The 17469-nt window shown below is 33.2% G+C and overlaps 1 protein-coding gene across 18 annotated transcripts in view; it reads left to right on the forward strand.

Annotated features, from left to right (window-relative positions):
- Window positions 1–17469, forward strand: part of GRIK2 (glutamate ionotropic receptor kainate type subunit 2) — a 629197-nt gene that overhangs the window by 576221 nt on the left and 35507 nt on the right. The gene's annotated exons all lie outside the window — the stretch shown is intronic.

Below are 17469 nucleotides of genomic sequence, written 5' to 3' on the forward strand. Positions count from 1 at the left end.
TTTGTTCACACCATTTTGAACAGGGCCCCCCTTTTTCTTCACTGGAATGGTTGGTTCTGGCAGGGCTTTTATATAAACTAAGTATAAATGGTCTCTACTTCAGTTGTTTAAATGTAAGTGATGTGTGCAGCTCCAGAATTGGCAGTTCTATAATTCTATACTAATGCTATTCCTAGTTTACTAAGGCTTGGGTCAATGTGATTTTTTTAAGGATAAGGTTCTTCATTCACTTATACTCACTCTCTTTGGAATGCTTTCAAGAGACCCTGTGGAGAAACCTCTCCTCCCCCGAGAGGCAGCAGTGAAGGGAAATTATAGACTGACCAAGCTTTTAAATGGAAGGCAGTGAGTTCCAGATTAATTACTACCTAAAACATCATATACAGAAGAATCCATAAGTCTTTGATATCTTAAGTTCCTTTACTGTATTAATGACCACTCTTTCACCTACACCTACTCTGTCATTGGCTCTACTTCTCTGAACTTTTTCTGTGTAACTGTCTACTGTCTGTTATACTTGGTCTTCATAGACACACTCAGGGAAACTGTATTATTTTAGACAGAAAATTGTATCTGTGTGTGTCAAAATTTAGTTAACTAGATGTACGCAGTCTCTTCAGATAAAATTACTAAAAATAGGAGATTTTTAGAAATCATGAAAAGTTAGAGCAAGGCATATGCCTGTATATTAGCTTACTTAACTTCAGTACAATAAATAACTACAGCTTTATGCCAACTTAAGCAGCATTTTAGAAAATGGCAATGTTGCTAGGAAAGATTTTAAAGAAAACTTAATTTGAATTAATGACTTTAGTAAATAATGCACCTTGTTTTCTAAAAGTAACTAAGCAACACTTTAAAATATTCTATGAGTCATTCTAATGACATTTTCTTTTGTTTGAAATAAATGTTCAAGCATTTTGGTTTGTTCTCTATAGAAAGATTTTAAGTAATAGTTTTGTATGATGTTTCCTGTTGGCTATAATACCTCAACTTTTCAAAACAAAATTTGCCTTGGTTTCATTTAAACGGTTATTTTATTAGTACCATTTGCTCAGGCAAATTAAATTTGTTGGTTATGCTAGCAGTTTTGCTTAGTTTTATCAAGTCAAAGAGATGTTCTCAGCCAAAATTTAGGGCTGGAGTCAGTCAAACTGTCATCTCAAAACTTGTCTTTACCATCTGGCGTTATGCTGTCTTGACATAATATCTTTTTGATGGATGCTGAAACACGAAACTTGCCATGACTAAAGCACCATTCCTCAACATCTGCAACATATTTAGAATCAATGACAGGGTTCTGGTGAAGTAGCTGTGACACCTGCGTCAGCAAGTACTGAATTTGTGCTAACCGGAAAGCAAACTACTTCTTCCCATGGAAAATGCCCTCTTGGACAAAGACTAACATTCTCACTAGGATGCCTGCATTTTATCCTGGGGTTTCAAATACTTCTGTGCCATCCTGGAAATGGATGCAGTCACTTATCATATGTTGGCATTTATTCTTTTGCTTTCCTGTGTGAAGGGCACCAGTTTTCTGTGTCAGCTGATGCAGGGAACTTGGATCAATCTCAAGTTGTCATCTCTCAACCAGTTTGGAAATAGGAGGTACAGTCAGCACATACTCCTACCTAAATCAGGGCAAAGGAGTGTTGAGAATCAGCCAGAGCTCAGCTTTCTCTTAAACAAATTATCCCCAAAATGTCCCTTCTTAATCTCTTTTCCTATCTTTTTATATCCCCTTGTGAATCAATCATCTGTTTCTAGATCTACTATGAAATGCTCTCATGGTTGTCTATTTCACACATAGTGTTTTAAGTCAATTTTTTCTTGGTTCTTCAACTGAAACATCTAACTTAATATCATGTTACCCATACAGATGTTATAAAAATTATAGGCAGATTTAGTTTTTGTATAAACATTTTCTGCTGGATATAAGAAAATTTTTACAGTAAAGAAATAATCTTTAACTTAGGAAAACTACATTATGTACAAATACTGTATTGTATACAGGAAATGAAGAGCATCTCACAAAGGAAACACCTCAAGAGACGGTCTTTACTTTTGTGATTGCTAAAACAATTCTTAGAGCTTTCTTTTGGAATTGTTTTTAGAATACACATATGGCACAAGAAAACTAGCTCCTTTATTTTATAGACCAATAACAACAACGTTAGTGTATGGCTTGCACTTACATTGTTTTACGCCAAATACTTTGACTTATTTTCAGAAAGGAAATTTACCCTGATGGCATACAGATTATTAATAATGAGAGTATTTGAAAGAATATAGTATAATATTTGAAGGCAATTCTATAAAAGGAATTCAAAAAGTGCAAGAAAATTTAAAATAAAGTAACTGTTTTGAAGATGCATCAGTCATGGAGGTGTTGATTTGATCATGTTTATAAAACAAGAGGTTTTTTCCTCATTTTCATTTTTAGAGAACGGTGTGTTTTTGTACATGGTTATATTCACGTGGGGAGTAAACAATGCAGCAAATTCATTCCAGTGAAAAGACTAATTCTTTTTATTTTCTTAGGCAGGATACAAAATATGACTAGTACAGTCTGAGAGCTAAAAAGAAAAAATTCAAATAACTTTTCATTGCATTTTCTAATATTGTTATTGTTGTCATTAATTTCCTGGCTATTAAGTATCAGAGTAGAGAAGTGCCTTGTTTTCATAAAATTCTCAAATGCAAATGTTAGTTCCAGGAGTTCCCATTGTGGCACAGCGGAAACAAATCTGACTAGTATCCATGAGGATGTGGATTCGATACCTGGCCTTACTCATTGGATCAAGGATATGGCTTTGTGTCGGTCGCAGATGCAGCTTATTAAATATTAGCATATAATACCACTTTGTTGTGGCTGTGGTGTTGGGCTGGCAGCTGTAGCTCTGATTCACCCCCTAGCTTGGGAACTTCCATATGCAGTACTTGTGGCCCCGAAAAAGCAAAAAAAATAAAAAGGTACTAAATTATCATTACATAGCAATATTGAAGGTAAACTTGTCTTTCAGTTTTGCTTTCTCTGATAGTGGTTAGATAGTTAAAGTTATACTTTTCCACAGAATAAATAATCATATAAATATACTACAAATAAAAAAATCCATCTATGTTATGTTTACTGAATTTTAGTTTCTCTTTAGATCTTTTTATATTATTTATAATGCAGTTTTCATTGATGACATTTATTAGCTTTCAGTTAGGAATTCGCTAATTTATATTTTTAATAGAATTTTAATACCTATTAATGAGAGTGAGTGTGATGACATAGAATTTTACTGTTTTGTCTTAGAGATTTATGGGTATTCTTAATCACATTCCTAAGTTAGGTTTAATATTTTTATTTTACACCATTTTTCAGTTGATGCTTCTTTTATTTAACTAAATTCATCCATATCTAATTTCATGCATTTTTAGTCACAGCTGAGCTCCCATGCTTATGTATTAAGAAGGCTGAATTATGGTTGTAATTTTTAGAAGTGCTCTTGACACTTCAATCACTTCCAAAATTAATTTTGAATTTTAAAAAGTTAGTTTTGTGAGTGAAGTTAGATTGTGTTTTAAATATTAGCATATACCTCCCCTTATTTGTTTCAATCATATCATGTCCAGGCTGGTGCCAGCACATTTAAAGATAAGAACTCTGAATATAAACATGCCAGAAAATGTTCTTGTTTTTTTTTTTTTAAACTTAAAGCTAGACTTAGATGTTTATCCAAGAAATCTGTATTGTTTTTTGAGTTCATTGTCATTGTCAAGAATAATTTGCCTCTCTAGTTTTTAAAATTAACTTTCTTTTCTCATTTCCTTTTAAATGAGTCTTTTTGTTATAATTTGACAAATCACTAACATATACTTAACTGGGTAACATTTTAAAATATAGTCCATAAAACATGATAAAGTGTTTTATGTACTTCGCTAAATGAATTAGAGGGAATATAGATTTTTCAGTTACGTGGTTATTCCTCGTTCTAAATTTTGACATAATTAGCTGATTAAATAGGAACATACACACATATACACATATATTTTTTGGTAAACTACACTTTGGAAGCCCGGTTTATTTGGGGTTCTTGTTTGTCTATTGTACCTTATACTTTGGTAATTATTCTTAAAATGTGGGCATTCCTTCTGAAAGAGAACTTGAAAATTCCATAGATTACATAAAAGCTTACCTGTGATCAAACAGAGTTTTAAGGTTGGACCTATCTGGAAAACAACATAGGTCCCCGATTTAGAAAGCTTGGCTTGGTCTGCTCTTCTTGAGTGACTGTGTCTGTGGAGAAAGAGAGGTCTGGCATGGAAATTCCTATTATGGAGCCTACTGAGTAACATTAAAGCTTAAGCTTTTGCAAGCAGGAATTAAATGGAATCAGACCTGTAGCTACCTAGGTATGGAACTCTAACTCAGACATGGAGAGTTATTTAAAACAAATATTAGGTCAGTGTCAAATTGAAAACTTGGACAAAAGAAGCAAAATTAATTACCAATATTATTGAGACAGGACATAAAAGACAACCCCAAAATCTATGCTTTTCTAAATTACAATGATTATTGGATGATAGGAAATGAATATTAATTAAAGACATAGGCACATGTGACCTATTTCTACTCTAAGATACAGACCGAATAATCTAATCTTTGAGATTTCTATCAAAATAAAGATGAAGTCCTGAGGGAAGTAATTTTAGTTAAATACAAAAGTGTTAAGGGTAGAGTAGGGTAGAGTAAAGCAGGATCCCCTTCCCCCGCCCACTGTCCTGATGGACATCAGTGTAAAACCATGTGATCGTTTGTCCATCTTACCTCAGCTGTTCTTGTTGACATTCCTATCTAGAAGAAGCACCATGCTGGCAATGCTGGATACTTACTCTTGTTCCATGTAAATTGACCTGAGATTGGATCAACTTTAGCTTTTAGCTGCTTAAAATATTCTTCCTGTGTTCTCAGTGGGTTTCAGCATGCTCAGGGATATAGCGGGAGTTGAACAGGTTGTAAACATATCACATACACACACACACACAAACTAAACTATTCCTACATCCTTTCAAATTTAAAGTTAAGTTTAGCTTTATTCAGGAATCACCTAACATACTTAGAATTATAAATTTTAGAATTAACTTCAAAGGATGGTTCTTGAAAACTATTCAACTCAATCATACTATGCATATAATTCTGTGTTTTTTTTTTTTTGTTTTTTTTTTTTCCTTTCCTTCTTGGTTTTTTCCTACTGGATTTTTTGTGTGTTCTTTGAGCTTCATTATTTAGATTATTCTTCTGCATGAGTATTTTATGTGTTTCCTTTTAAACTGATGATCATTTATTCTGTTAGCCAGAATCTAACATCTTGCACCTATTTTGCTTCATCTTAGAGTACTTATTTTGGAAAGTATATTTTGGCTTATCTCTAAGTCACCGCCTTAAATAATACCAACAACTAATTACAAACAAGCAATTTCAGCAAAATTGTGCCTACTGTTATAACTCATAGCAACTTGCGTTAACATATAAATTGTGAGACTACCTTAAACCTTGGGCTAGATGTTTGATTACTCTAATCTCACTTTTCTCATTTTTGTGATGGGTATCACAAAACCTATCTCATGGAGATATGAAGATTTAAATAACATTGTGTTCTCAAAATGCTTAGCATAGCATTTGCACATAGTAAGTTCTAAGTTAAGAGTAGTTTTAGGAAAAGCAGATAAGAATACATGTAGCAATATCAATCTGAGTCTTCCATTAAAATGGACTCTAATGTTAGTGATAATTAGCCTATTACTTAAACTTACCTGCATGAGAATTAGATTTAATAAATTTTCATGATCAATCTGAGCATTTCCTTCAGCTATTCTATAACTTTATGTATAGTTGGTACCTTTAGAATTAATAAAAATATATTCTTATTATATTATTATTTCCTTAAGATGCTTCTTCAGTGATACTACATTTTTTTCTACTAGTCTGGGCTTTCATAATTAGTTGCTTTATCACTTCATTAGTATACTCTCTTCATTCTTTCAAATATTTATTGGGTTCCTTTCTTTCAGAACTTGTCCTAGATATAGAGATTGACTAGGCACCATGACTCAACAAGAGTTATAGAGAATATGGAAAATAACCAAATAATTATTAAAGAGAATATATACTTAAAAACTGCAAATATTGACTATAGCGTACTATGAGAGCATAGAATTAGTCTAGGAAGCTTTGGGAAGCATGCCAACTCAATATGCCCTATTAAAAAGAGTTCATCAGAAACACTATTAACATTTCTTATTATATAAGTGGGCATAATTGGGCTACATGACTCTCTTGTTATGAACAGGAAGATAGGAATTGTATTTTTTGTTAGAAAGTGGTTAGAAAGTAATGAGAAAATGGGTAGTCAACTAATTTTGCCTGTTAGAACTTTGTAGCCTATGTTATTATTATCTTTTTGTCTTAGGAGTAACTGAGGGCTTTATAAGAGAGTGAATAAAGTGTAGATTGACATGACCAAGTTTGAGATTTAGAAAGAACATTCCAGTTCAGTATAAAGAAGTGACTGGAAGGGGCAGCAGTGTATAAGAAGAGAGTGGTTAGGAGAGTTGTCAGGAATGCAGGAATGGTTAAGGGCATTGTTAAGGTCAAGGGTAGTGACAGATTTGGAGTGGATAGAGGACAGGTTAGGAAATAGAGAGATGGCATAATGAAAACAATTCCTTGATGAATTCTGTGGAAAGGGGAAAGAAAGAGAAAGTAACTAGAGGGGGAACAAATGTCAATTAGACAGAGGGAAGTTAAGATCTAAAAGATTTGGAGATCCCATTGTGCCTCAGCAGTAAGGAACCCAGGTAGTATCCATGAGGATACAGGTTAGATCCCCAGCCTCATTCAGTGGGTAAATATCCAGCATTGCCATGAGCTGTGGTGTATGTCACAGATGCAGATCCTGTGTTGCTGTGGCTGTGGTCTAGGCTCCAGTTGTAGCTCTGATTCAACCCCTGGCCTGGGAACTTCCATATGCCACATGGTGTGGCCCTAAAACAGCAAAAAAAAAAAAAAAAAAAAAAAAAAGAATCTAGAAGATTTAAGAATGCCAACATGTTGTCAAAGAGGAGTAATAAGAGAGAGATGAGTATGTTAAGAGTCCTGAAAAAGACAAAAGGATGTCATGAAATCCAAACCAGAAAATAAAAGATACTCCGAGTTTCAAATGTTGAGTTCTTTTTTTTCCCCCACACCTATTTATAATTCAGTTTCAGTAAGAGAGAAATGAGAGACCAGCAGAACCATAATTGATTTGAATACTAAAGGAAAGGAAATTATTTCCTCTGAATTTCTGTCATACATCCCCTCATCAATTTAGGTTATACAGCATCTGTCATGGCATTTATCATTTCATAATTCTTAGTTTATTTCTCCTGCATTTATGAGATATTAGGCTGTGTTAGGACAGGGGCCATGCTTTGTTTTTGGCTAATCTCTACCTGCACAGTGCCTGGAATGGTCCTTTACACCAAGCTGGTGCTCAATAAATATTGAAATGAAAGAACAAGTGAGTGAATGGGTAAGCAAGTGAATGTTTCCATGTTCCTATAAATTATTCTAAAGGTAAAGACATAGATAAAAGAATGTAGTAGGTATATGCTACTGTCATAGTAAAGAGTTGCTATGTTCCTCCATTGATGGATTACATTGAATTTGTAGTAAGAATAAAATTCTGACATCTTCAGGCTTAACAGCATGTCAAAATGACTTTATATGAATTTTCTCACTTACTCCTCATAACATTTCTGTGAAATTGTTAGGGAAGTGTTTTATTAGATATGGCCAAGAAATTATGGTTCAAGGTCCTCTACTGATTCTGGGAAGTCAAGTTCCCTAATTTTATTTAAATTTGGCCAAATGATAGTAAAATATATTGCTGATTACTAGTATTTCTAAGACAACATTTGACCAAGGAAGTTCAAGATATCTTTTTTAAAGAATAAAATGCAGTGACTGGAAAAACTCATTAGCAGGGATTCTGAAAACTGCAGAATGAACCATCAAATACTGGTTCAACTGCTTCAAACAGATAACTGCTTTTAACTGCCTCAAATCGCTTTAAACTTGCTGCCCATCATATCATGCTAAGCCATAAATCTCTCTCTTATTCCTCTGTTAACTCTCAGTTACACCAAGAAGAGTGATTCTTTCTGTTTCATTGTCTTTCCCTTCAAATATCCTGCTTTAAGAGATTGCAGATGCTTTGAGATAAAACTGCCAGAATTATTCCAAGGACTGACAGGTTTGCTAACAACCAAATGCTTTCAGATCACTGCACTAGCCTCAGATCCACCTTTGATATGAACCACATATGGCTTCAGTCCTGTTTTCCTGAATTAACTGTAATTTCCTACTGACCAAGGTCAGATGAATCCAGATAGGGCTCAGCTGTTCTTACCTAGCACATATGTTCCAGTATTGTTGGTAATTTATTTACTGTAATAAAAAATTAAAATGCAAATCTCAGCCAAATTCTCCTTTACCAAGGGAGACCTTGGTATGGGCTTTCTCAAACCACATATTGGGAATGATTACACGTAACATTTTCATAACAAAATAATAAATGTTATTATAGTACTTATAACCAAATATTTAAGTTCACATTAGAAACAAAATTAGTCATGTGGAATTCTTGAAAAGGAAAAATTTAAGTGCCAAATGTCAACAAATTTACTTTGCTAATTATGAAAAAATGATCAGAAACTAATGCCTCTTCTTTTAATGATTTCACCATATTCATCCATGTAGCAAAGTTGAACTCATTCTGCCAGATGTTATGGTTTAGGAGACAAAACATTTCTTCATGAATATTTGTTTTTTAAATCAAAACAAATGAGTTCTTAATATAAATCTTTTTTAAGTTACTTCAAGGTGTTTGTGTTGTAATACTACTGGATTAACTTTTTTTCAAAGAATCTGAGTTGTAGACAACACTTCTAATATTGTGTTTAATAAAGCATATTACAAAATAGTACTGGATTTTCTTTGATATTGTTGATGCTTTGTGAATTTGCCAGTTCAAATAAGATTAATATTAAAGGTTTTCCCCCTTATTCAAGAAAATAAACTTTCCTCTAGAACATATTTTAAAAGTTAATTTTATATGCCTGTTTTTGGAGGTTTCACAAATACTTTATTATCATTTTTGGGATATCTGACAGGTTTATAAAAATATGTCCAATGAGCACAAGGTGGTTTCTAAATTTTAATTTGTATTTGACAGTAAGCAAATGAGTGGAGAAGAAGAATTCATTTGTACTAAAGGATTTAAATCAAAGTTTTTTTTTAAGATAGCTTTTTAAGAATTTCTAAAATATGTTGCATACAGTAAAAGACCTATGCCAGTGGTACAAGAGTAACCATTACTTTATTGGCTTTCATAATATTTTAGAAGACGATAGAAACAAAATTTCAAGCACTATGCTTACACTGATACCTTAAGTGTCTAAAAATTTCTTTCTAAAATGCTGAGGAAAAATGTTGCCTAAAACCCATTAGTTATTTGAGATCTGCTAATACATAATTATAGGTTGCAAACTTAAGAGTTTGGTCAGAAACTCAATCTATGTATTCTTAAATTTGGAATCATTAGCTGTACGTTTAAAATATTTTAAGTATACCAAATGTTCTTTTTAAAGCACAAAATGTTTTGGCATCTGTAAATTTTGAAAAAGTGTTGTATTTCTTATTCTTTGTAAGTTTCTTCTTGACAAGAATTTTTTCTTTTATCCTTTTGTTGACATTTCATAGCCTATGGAAATGGCTATTATAAAAAGACAGTGCCTCATGAACTACTTTTGTTGGTTTTGTGCTGATGTAGCAAAAAAGAATTCAATTTACAAGCCTCAGCATTTTGATAAAATAAACACTGCTAAACATTGACATCCTCAATCCATCCAGTGTAACACAGAAGGAAAAGTGTCTTTAATGTGGGGCACAGATTCACACATACCAAAGAAAGAAACTGATTCCGGTATTCAGAGTGGCAGGGTAGGTCACTTGAGAAAATAAGGCAATTTTATTTAGAACATTTTAAATATGCTTGTCCTTTATAATGCTTTGATTTTCGTATTTATTTCAGGCAGTAACTCTGAGACATAATTTATTTGTTTGACTTTATCTACCTATATTCCTATGTCCAACATAACTCCAATGATAATACTAAGAACATTTCTCATTTTTGCCAGTTATTTTGCTATGTAATTAAAATTCTTTATAAAATCATGATGTCACTGGGAGATCCCTGGTGTTCTGGTGGTTAGGACTCAGCGCCTTCACCCTTGTGGTCCTGGTTCAATCCCTGGTTTGAGAACTAATATCCCACCTTAAGTCACTGCTCACTGTGGATCATGATGTCGTAAATCCTATCAACATTTTTTCTGCCTACAAATCTGCCTTCACTGGTAATATTTTTTTCTTATCAGGAAACTTTAGTTTTCACATCTGTGAAGTAAAGGAGTAAAACAGGATATTCTTTATATTTTGTTTTTTTCCCCACTAATTCAATATTTTTTACAACTTGGCTACACCCTCTCTTAACAGGCTTCTCTTCTATGCCCTAATTTGCCACTATCTCAATTCTTGCCTTACAGAGAATTATTATTACTTCATGCTTAGTTTATTAGCTGACTTTCAACTTTTTTTTTTTGTATTTCTCTAAATAATACATCCTTCTGGAATGTCTTTCTTAATGAATTTGGCAGCAGTGATGCACAAGCTGTGTCTCAATTCCTGGGTCCTTTTCCTGGTGTCTAGGTTCACATTGTGGCTAGAGGACCTTCAAAGACTGTAGTCTCCATCCATGATTTTAGCATGTCCTTTGGCAATGATCGGTGGCTGCTTTATTGAGTGAAACTAACTTTAGTCACAGGAAACTGAGCAAAACATAGTATATAGGTCATTCTTACCAAATTTCCCATCTTCCACCTCTGATCTTTAGTTACCATTACAGCTTGTTAAGTCCTTTCTTCTAAATAGGTTTATATAAACTTTCACACCCAATATACAAATATTTGATTTTTAAATTTATTTTTAATTACCTGCTTATTGACCATAAATGAGTTTTACTCCTAATTTTTAACTTGTACAGCTTCCAACAATTGATTTTTAACCTTAGAGATTACGTTGAAAATGTTTAATGCTTTTCTATTTTATAAGAAATAAATCTTCCTGAGGCTTCCTGAGGCTTTCTCCTTACACAGTAGATCTTAGAGTATCGGTATAATTCTGCATGAATTTAATATAAATATTTTGAAATCAGAGGTCAAGCCAGTTTCAGTGTTTTAATCCTCTTTTATTCTGTTCAAGGATCACCTTACTACAAATGTTGGATTAATATTTGTTCTTTCTTTTTCTGGCATTCTAAACCTCTCTTTTCTCCTAAAACTTCCTCCACTGGTATTTAAACATTCTTAAAGCTCTTCAATCTTTGAAAATCTTTTAAACCAAAATATTCTTCTGTCTACTGCCATAGATCTCCTGTTCTTTAGAGTCCTACGTTTTGATATTTTTTTCAATTACTACTCCATTTTACTTTTCCCAAATCCCTCCTTAATCCACTTCTGTGTGACTTCTAAATGTTTCACTTCACTAAATTAATTCCTGCTAAAATAAATAAGGAATTCTCTTTTGCCAAATCCAGAGGAAATTATTCAGTTTTCATTATATGCATATTTTGGCAAAACACTACAGGTGACCCCTTCCTCATTAAATATTCTCTCACCTGATTTCTATGGTGCTACAATGTCCAGATTTTTAAAAATAATCTCTGTTCACTCTCTTTATGTTTCATTTTCAGTCCCAAACTTCTCTGCCAGTTGTTGAAATACATTACACAAAGCTTGATCCTGGGACCCTCTTCTTCTCATCCATTTACTACTTTATCTTTTATATCCAAGAGGACTCCAAAATCTATTTTTCTAGCCTACCTTTCCACTGAATTGCAGACTTCATGTAACACATCCATTTAGATGTTCCTTAGGTCAGCTTACTAACTATGAGCCTTTCTCCCAAACATGTGATCTTTCCGTTTTTTTTTGTTTGTTTGTTTTTGTTTTTTCCTTTCAGAGACTCTATTGTTTAAGCCAGAAACCAAGGAATCATTCAATATAAACCTCTTTACTTCCTATAGTCCATTAATGCCCAATCATTATCCATCATGCGTGCACGTGCACACACACACACACACACACACACCTTTAATTCTTATATTTTCCTTCATTTCCAACAACAACTTCCCTAGTACAAGTAGTGTGTCTTACCTCAACTGCTGCTACATGCTCTTAAATGATCTTCCTACATCAACCGTTGCCATCACTGACCTGTTCCTCACATAGAAGCTTTAGTGATCTCTTCACCATGAAAATATGATTGCATTCCCAATCTACTTCATACCTGCTCTGGCTTCTCATTGTTTCTATAAAGAAGACATGATGTCTTTGCATATTAATTATATGCAATAGCTGGTACCTTGTCAGTACCTGCAATTGTGTCTAGTGCAGAATAGTAATTCAGTATTCATATTTTAAATAAAAGAATAGTTTGGTCTTACCACACTGGACAAAGTTAAATTTGCAAGGAAGACTTTATTCAAGGCTATTTCAATAAGGAAGAGAAACCAGAACTTATTCTAAACTTAACACCACTGAAATGGGAGAAATTTTAAGGGATGGAATGAGTTTTTAAAGGTGGGAGAGTGATTAAGTATTGTGGTGGGTTGCATCACAGCCATCGGTGCTTGCTAATTGGCCTTACTCAAAAGAAAAATTAATTCCTAATGTCTTCATGATAGGAGGTAGTTGTTCAGCTTGGAGCAAGATGCCTACACAAGTTAGGTTCTTACCCTCCCACCGAGACTACTGGGTGGTAGAGGCACTGTCTTCTTTGATAATCATATTTCAGTGATGACTCCTGGGTCCTTGAGAAAAATAGCCCTGGCTTGAAAAGCCGACGAGAGCCTTTTAAAAAGATATCTCAAAGGTGCAAAGAAAGAATGTGCAACTACACATTCTCTAAGGTAAATCATCTAAGAAAAGGAAAGAAGGACCTCAGTGGTTAGACCATCTGAATTCTGGAAAGGTAGGGGAAAAAATGAGGTCAGGGGTCTAGAGGAAGGAAGAAGCCATCTAAAGATTAGAAAACTGAGGAAAATTGTAAGGCCATCTTGGACATCCTCGATTTAGTTCTCTATCATCTTCTGGCAACATTTTCCTTGTCTCTCTATGTTCCAGGTAGAGTACTTCCTCCGTACCCCTTCCCATCAAGTCCACGTCCAAGACAGCAACTGTTTTCTCAAACTTTCATTATATTACCAACATGGGCTCATCCTTCAGATATCAATTCATGATACTTCTTCAGAGTTCTTTCCTCCTTCTTTTTAGCTTTTTATTCTCCATTTTTGGAGATTTTATTAACTTTAATTTTTAACATTTCACTTGAGGTTTTCATTTTTGATATCATATTTTGATATGTATTTATTCTTTACATGTGTTTTCTTTCAACAGAATCCATTTGAAATTTTTTTCATTGCATTTGTGTAGTATCTTTTAACCTCTCTGAGAACATTTATGTCATTTTGTTTTGGTCTTTATATTTTATGTTAGAGGCTCACTGCAAGCTCTGGGTGCTTAGTTAAGGAATCAAAACTGGACTTCACTTTAGGGTAATTTTGTTGAAAATCTATATGTTTCTTTAGATGAATTTGATATAGTTCAATAATTAAGAATATGAACTTAATAGTTAATCTGCTCATGTTTGAATCCTTCTGGTTTTGCCAGGAAGAAGCCATATGAATTTAAGCGAATTTTTAACACTCTGTGTTTTGGTTTTCTGATTTTAGAATGGTGACAAAAATACCTACCACCTAATAGAAACCTTATAAAATGTAAATGATTTAATGTTTATAAATAATTTGAATAGTGTCTGGCTTAAGTTATATGTCTTAAATGCTGTTATTGCTATTATTACTGTTATTAATATTATTATCTCTCTGGAGCAGTTCAGTTTTGCTTAAAAAAATCTTCTATTATCTTTATTGGAGGAATTTAAAGAATAAAGATAGACAGATGGGTGACTGGTCTTAACATTGGTTGTAAACTCTAACCTGTTCCCTTCTGGTTTCAATACGGTCCCCCCAGCTGGTTTGTCTAGTGCACTCTTGCTTACTCCCCAGAAAATAAAACCTCTAGTTCTTTTCTTGGGTGGGATGAAGCAGTCACTAAGCTGCTCAGAGATAGTTTTTTTTTTAAGACTTTTTTTCAATAAATTCTACTTTTGTTAGACCTTAGATCATTCTGGCTTTGAGAGAGGTGTAGAGAGGCCAATCTCAGAACTTTTGCAGGGAAGAAAGGGACTCTATGTGTTGGTTAGCTCAGTTACGATTCATCTGTCTGGGATCCTGTTTCCAAAATTTTGTTTCTATTGAATCCTATCCAATTCTTTTTTGCCTGTGGTTTCTTGCCACAGGAGAGAACATGTGTTCGAAGATGGTATTCAACCTGCCATCTTTGCCAGAGTGCTCGGTGTTTTTAAAGAAAAATAACACATAAGCATTTGGTAGTAGTATGCTCTCTTTTTAAAAAAATAATTATAGTTATAAAAATGTAGTGTGTCTAAGTGTAGTGTCTTATTTGATCCTCACAAAAACTCTGTGTAAGTTTGGCAAATATATTTTGTAAACTAAAATGGAAAGAGAGTAACTAGCTTGCATAGAACATAATCTTCCATTAATAATAAGAGGTATAGAATTAGTGACCTTTACTTCTGACTCATCCTTAACTTATTCAAAATTTGTCTATATAAGAGTTAAAGATTGATAATCAAATTATTATGTGACCAGATTTATAGAGGAAAAAAGCATCCTTAGCTTCATATTCAGCTCAACAGTTTATTCATACACTTTCTTCAAAACCTTTATAAGCCACCTTAGCTACTTTCAGGTTGAGTTTCAGTAAAATTCATGTTGTTCAAACCTTCTGTTTTTAAACTGGCAATGCGCTGTACTCTCTTCACTACTGAAAATGATAAAAGTAATATAATTGCAAGATGATGCTAAAGATTAGTTTTCTAGACAACTTTTTGTGGAACTAGGATAAGGGTTGAATGGCATCACACACACACAAACACACAAACATGAGTCTACAAAGGTGGTAATGACCTTTAATCTTATAGTCCAAATTTTTATTACATACAGTTGTGTTTTACAGCCATAAGTGAGAGATGACTGAGCTAAGCTGGAAATTGTGGTCAAAGAATGACAGCAAATCAAGTGTGCAAACCATACAGAATATGTGTGACCAGCTGATAGTCAACGTTTCTAAATGAATTTTTTTTTTTTTTTTAATTCTTATGTCTGCACCAGTGGCATATGGAAGTTTCCAGGCCAGGGGTTGAATTGGAGCTGTAGCTTTGGCCTATAGGACAGCCACAGTGACACATGTTCCAAACCACACCTCCAAGCTATGCCGCGGCTGACAGCAATGCCAGATCCTTAAACAACTGAGTGAGGCCAGGGATCAAACCTGAATCCTCATAGAGGCAACATCAGGTCCTTGACCCACTGAGCCACAATGGGAACTCTCTCGTTTGCGTTTTTATTTTTACTATGAGAAACAAAACAATCTGGGTAACTTTTCTAGCAAATTTTATTATGCAATATAAAAATAATAGAAAAACTTGTATTTTTTTGCAGACAGGAAAGTGAAGCTGCACAAAAATCATAGACAATAGATTCCTGAAAATGAGAAGTATACAATGATATACTTAAATAACTCTAGAAGATAGGAAATGCTTAGTTTCAAAAATAAGTATAAATGGTACCTTCTAGGAAGTGCTCATAAAAATTTAAAAAATCAGTGCAGTAAGGTGTTCCAGTACTTTTATATAAAAATATATTTTGTAAAATCATTTTTGCAATTGAAGATTAGTATTGTAGATTAAATATTTTAAATATAAAATAATAATACATTTCACATTAAAATTAAACTATATATTTATAAAGGATATATTAGAAATATTTCTTAGTTTGTCAGTTTTCAGTTGTGTTAAAAATGTTGATGTATTTACTGTATCTACCATAGCAAAATGTTAATAATGGATATTCTCATGTACTGTTAAAAACGTAATTCTCTCATTTTAAATTGTTACATATGCTTAAACTAAAATTTTCTAATTTTAATATTAAAAAGAGAAAGATGTAGTAATATTATTTAAGTGATAAGTACCATTGTAAATACTATGTTCCCCCTCTTTTGGGGACAAAATTACAAGTTCCCAAGTTTTTATTTAAATTAACTCTTTTCAGTGGATGGAACATGTTACCTTGACTTAACAATCATGTAACTAAAGCAATAAAATATGGATTGCTAATGTTCTTATAACTAAAACAAGCAGAGGATTTAGGCAATTTATGAGCTATAGAATTAAAAATAACTTTTTGTACACTTTCTTATCTCTCTGCTTGATTTTGGCCTCAATGAGTATACCCATATTATGATATTACACCATCACTCTCCATTAAAGATGTTACATTTCAAATTGTCAAGTAATGAGTGTGACATTTTGATTCCATAAAATTTTTGTATTGCATTTATGGGATTGTGTTTATTATAAGTCACAGATTCACTAAATCAGAAACTGTGTCCATTTTTTTTTTAATGAAAAATCTGTTCTATCTGCAGGGGAGCACTAATGTTGATTTTATTTTGTATTTAGATGTCACTTAATCCAAAATATTAGGAATAAAATTCTTTACCTTTGAAAGGATGTGAGCTTGTTCTAGCTATCCTTGTTATGTTACTGATTTGAATAGCCAGATGCATCTTTGCAGAATCTCAGTATTGGTCTTCATTCCAGTAAGAATTTCATCATATCCTTCCTTTTCCTTTTCTACTCCCAATGTTTAATTATTTTACTTGAAAACATCTGACATGCCACTCTAGCTGCCCAAATTTTTAATCCTATTAATCTTATTCTAGGTGCTCTAGCTGCTTGCTTTAAAACTTTGAGCTACCGGCCTTTGCCATGTTTTAGTGTTCACTGAAGAGCAAGGATTTGCATTTCTACCCTTTCTTAGCCCTATAGCTATACTTGTTTTTATAAAGCACTCATTGAACCTTTAGGTGTTTTTTCCCAGTAGATTTACGGTTTCTCTTCCCATTTTGTCATCGAAATAATGCTAGAATGTTCCTAAATATTGTCATGTACCTGCCTTTTAGTGGAAGAATTAATGTCACATTTTTATCCTGACAGATGTAGGACTAAATCCATGCTTAAACTGCAAAAGTTTGCGTATCTATCTATTTGAAAATAGTTTTGACTTTTTTATGACAGAGTAACTGATATGGTAACTATCCTTGTGTTTATAGTTTCAGTATTATTTTTTGTATTTGTATACATATTAAACTAAGGTAAAGATTTCACAGATGAGC

The sequence above is a fragment of the Sus scrofa genome, chromosome 1 (genome assembly GCF_054392235.1).
Source record: "Sus scrofa isolate SSC_HxYL_T2T_F1_AM1 chromosome 1, Sscrofa_HxYL_maternal_Yorkshire_Landrace_v2.0, whole genome shotgun sequence".
Classification (NCBI taxonomy): Eukaryota; Metazoa; Chordata; class Mammalia; order Artiodactyla; family Suidae; genus Sus; species Sus scrofa.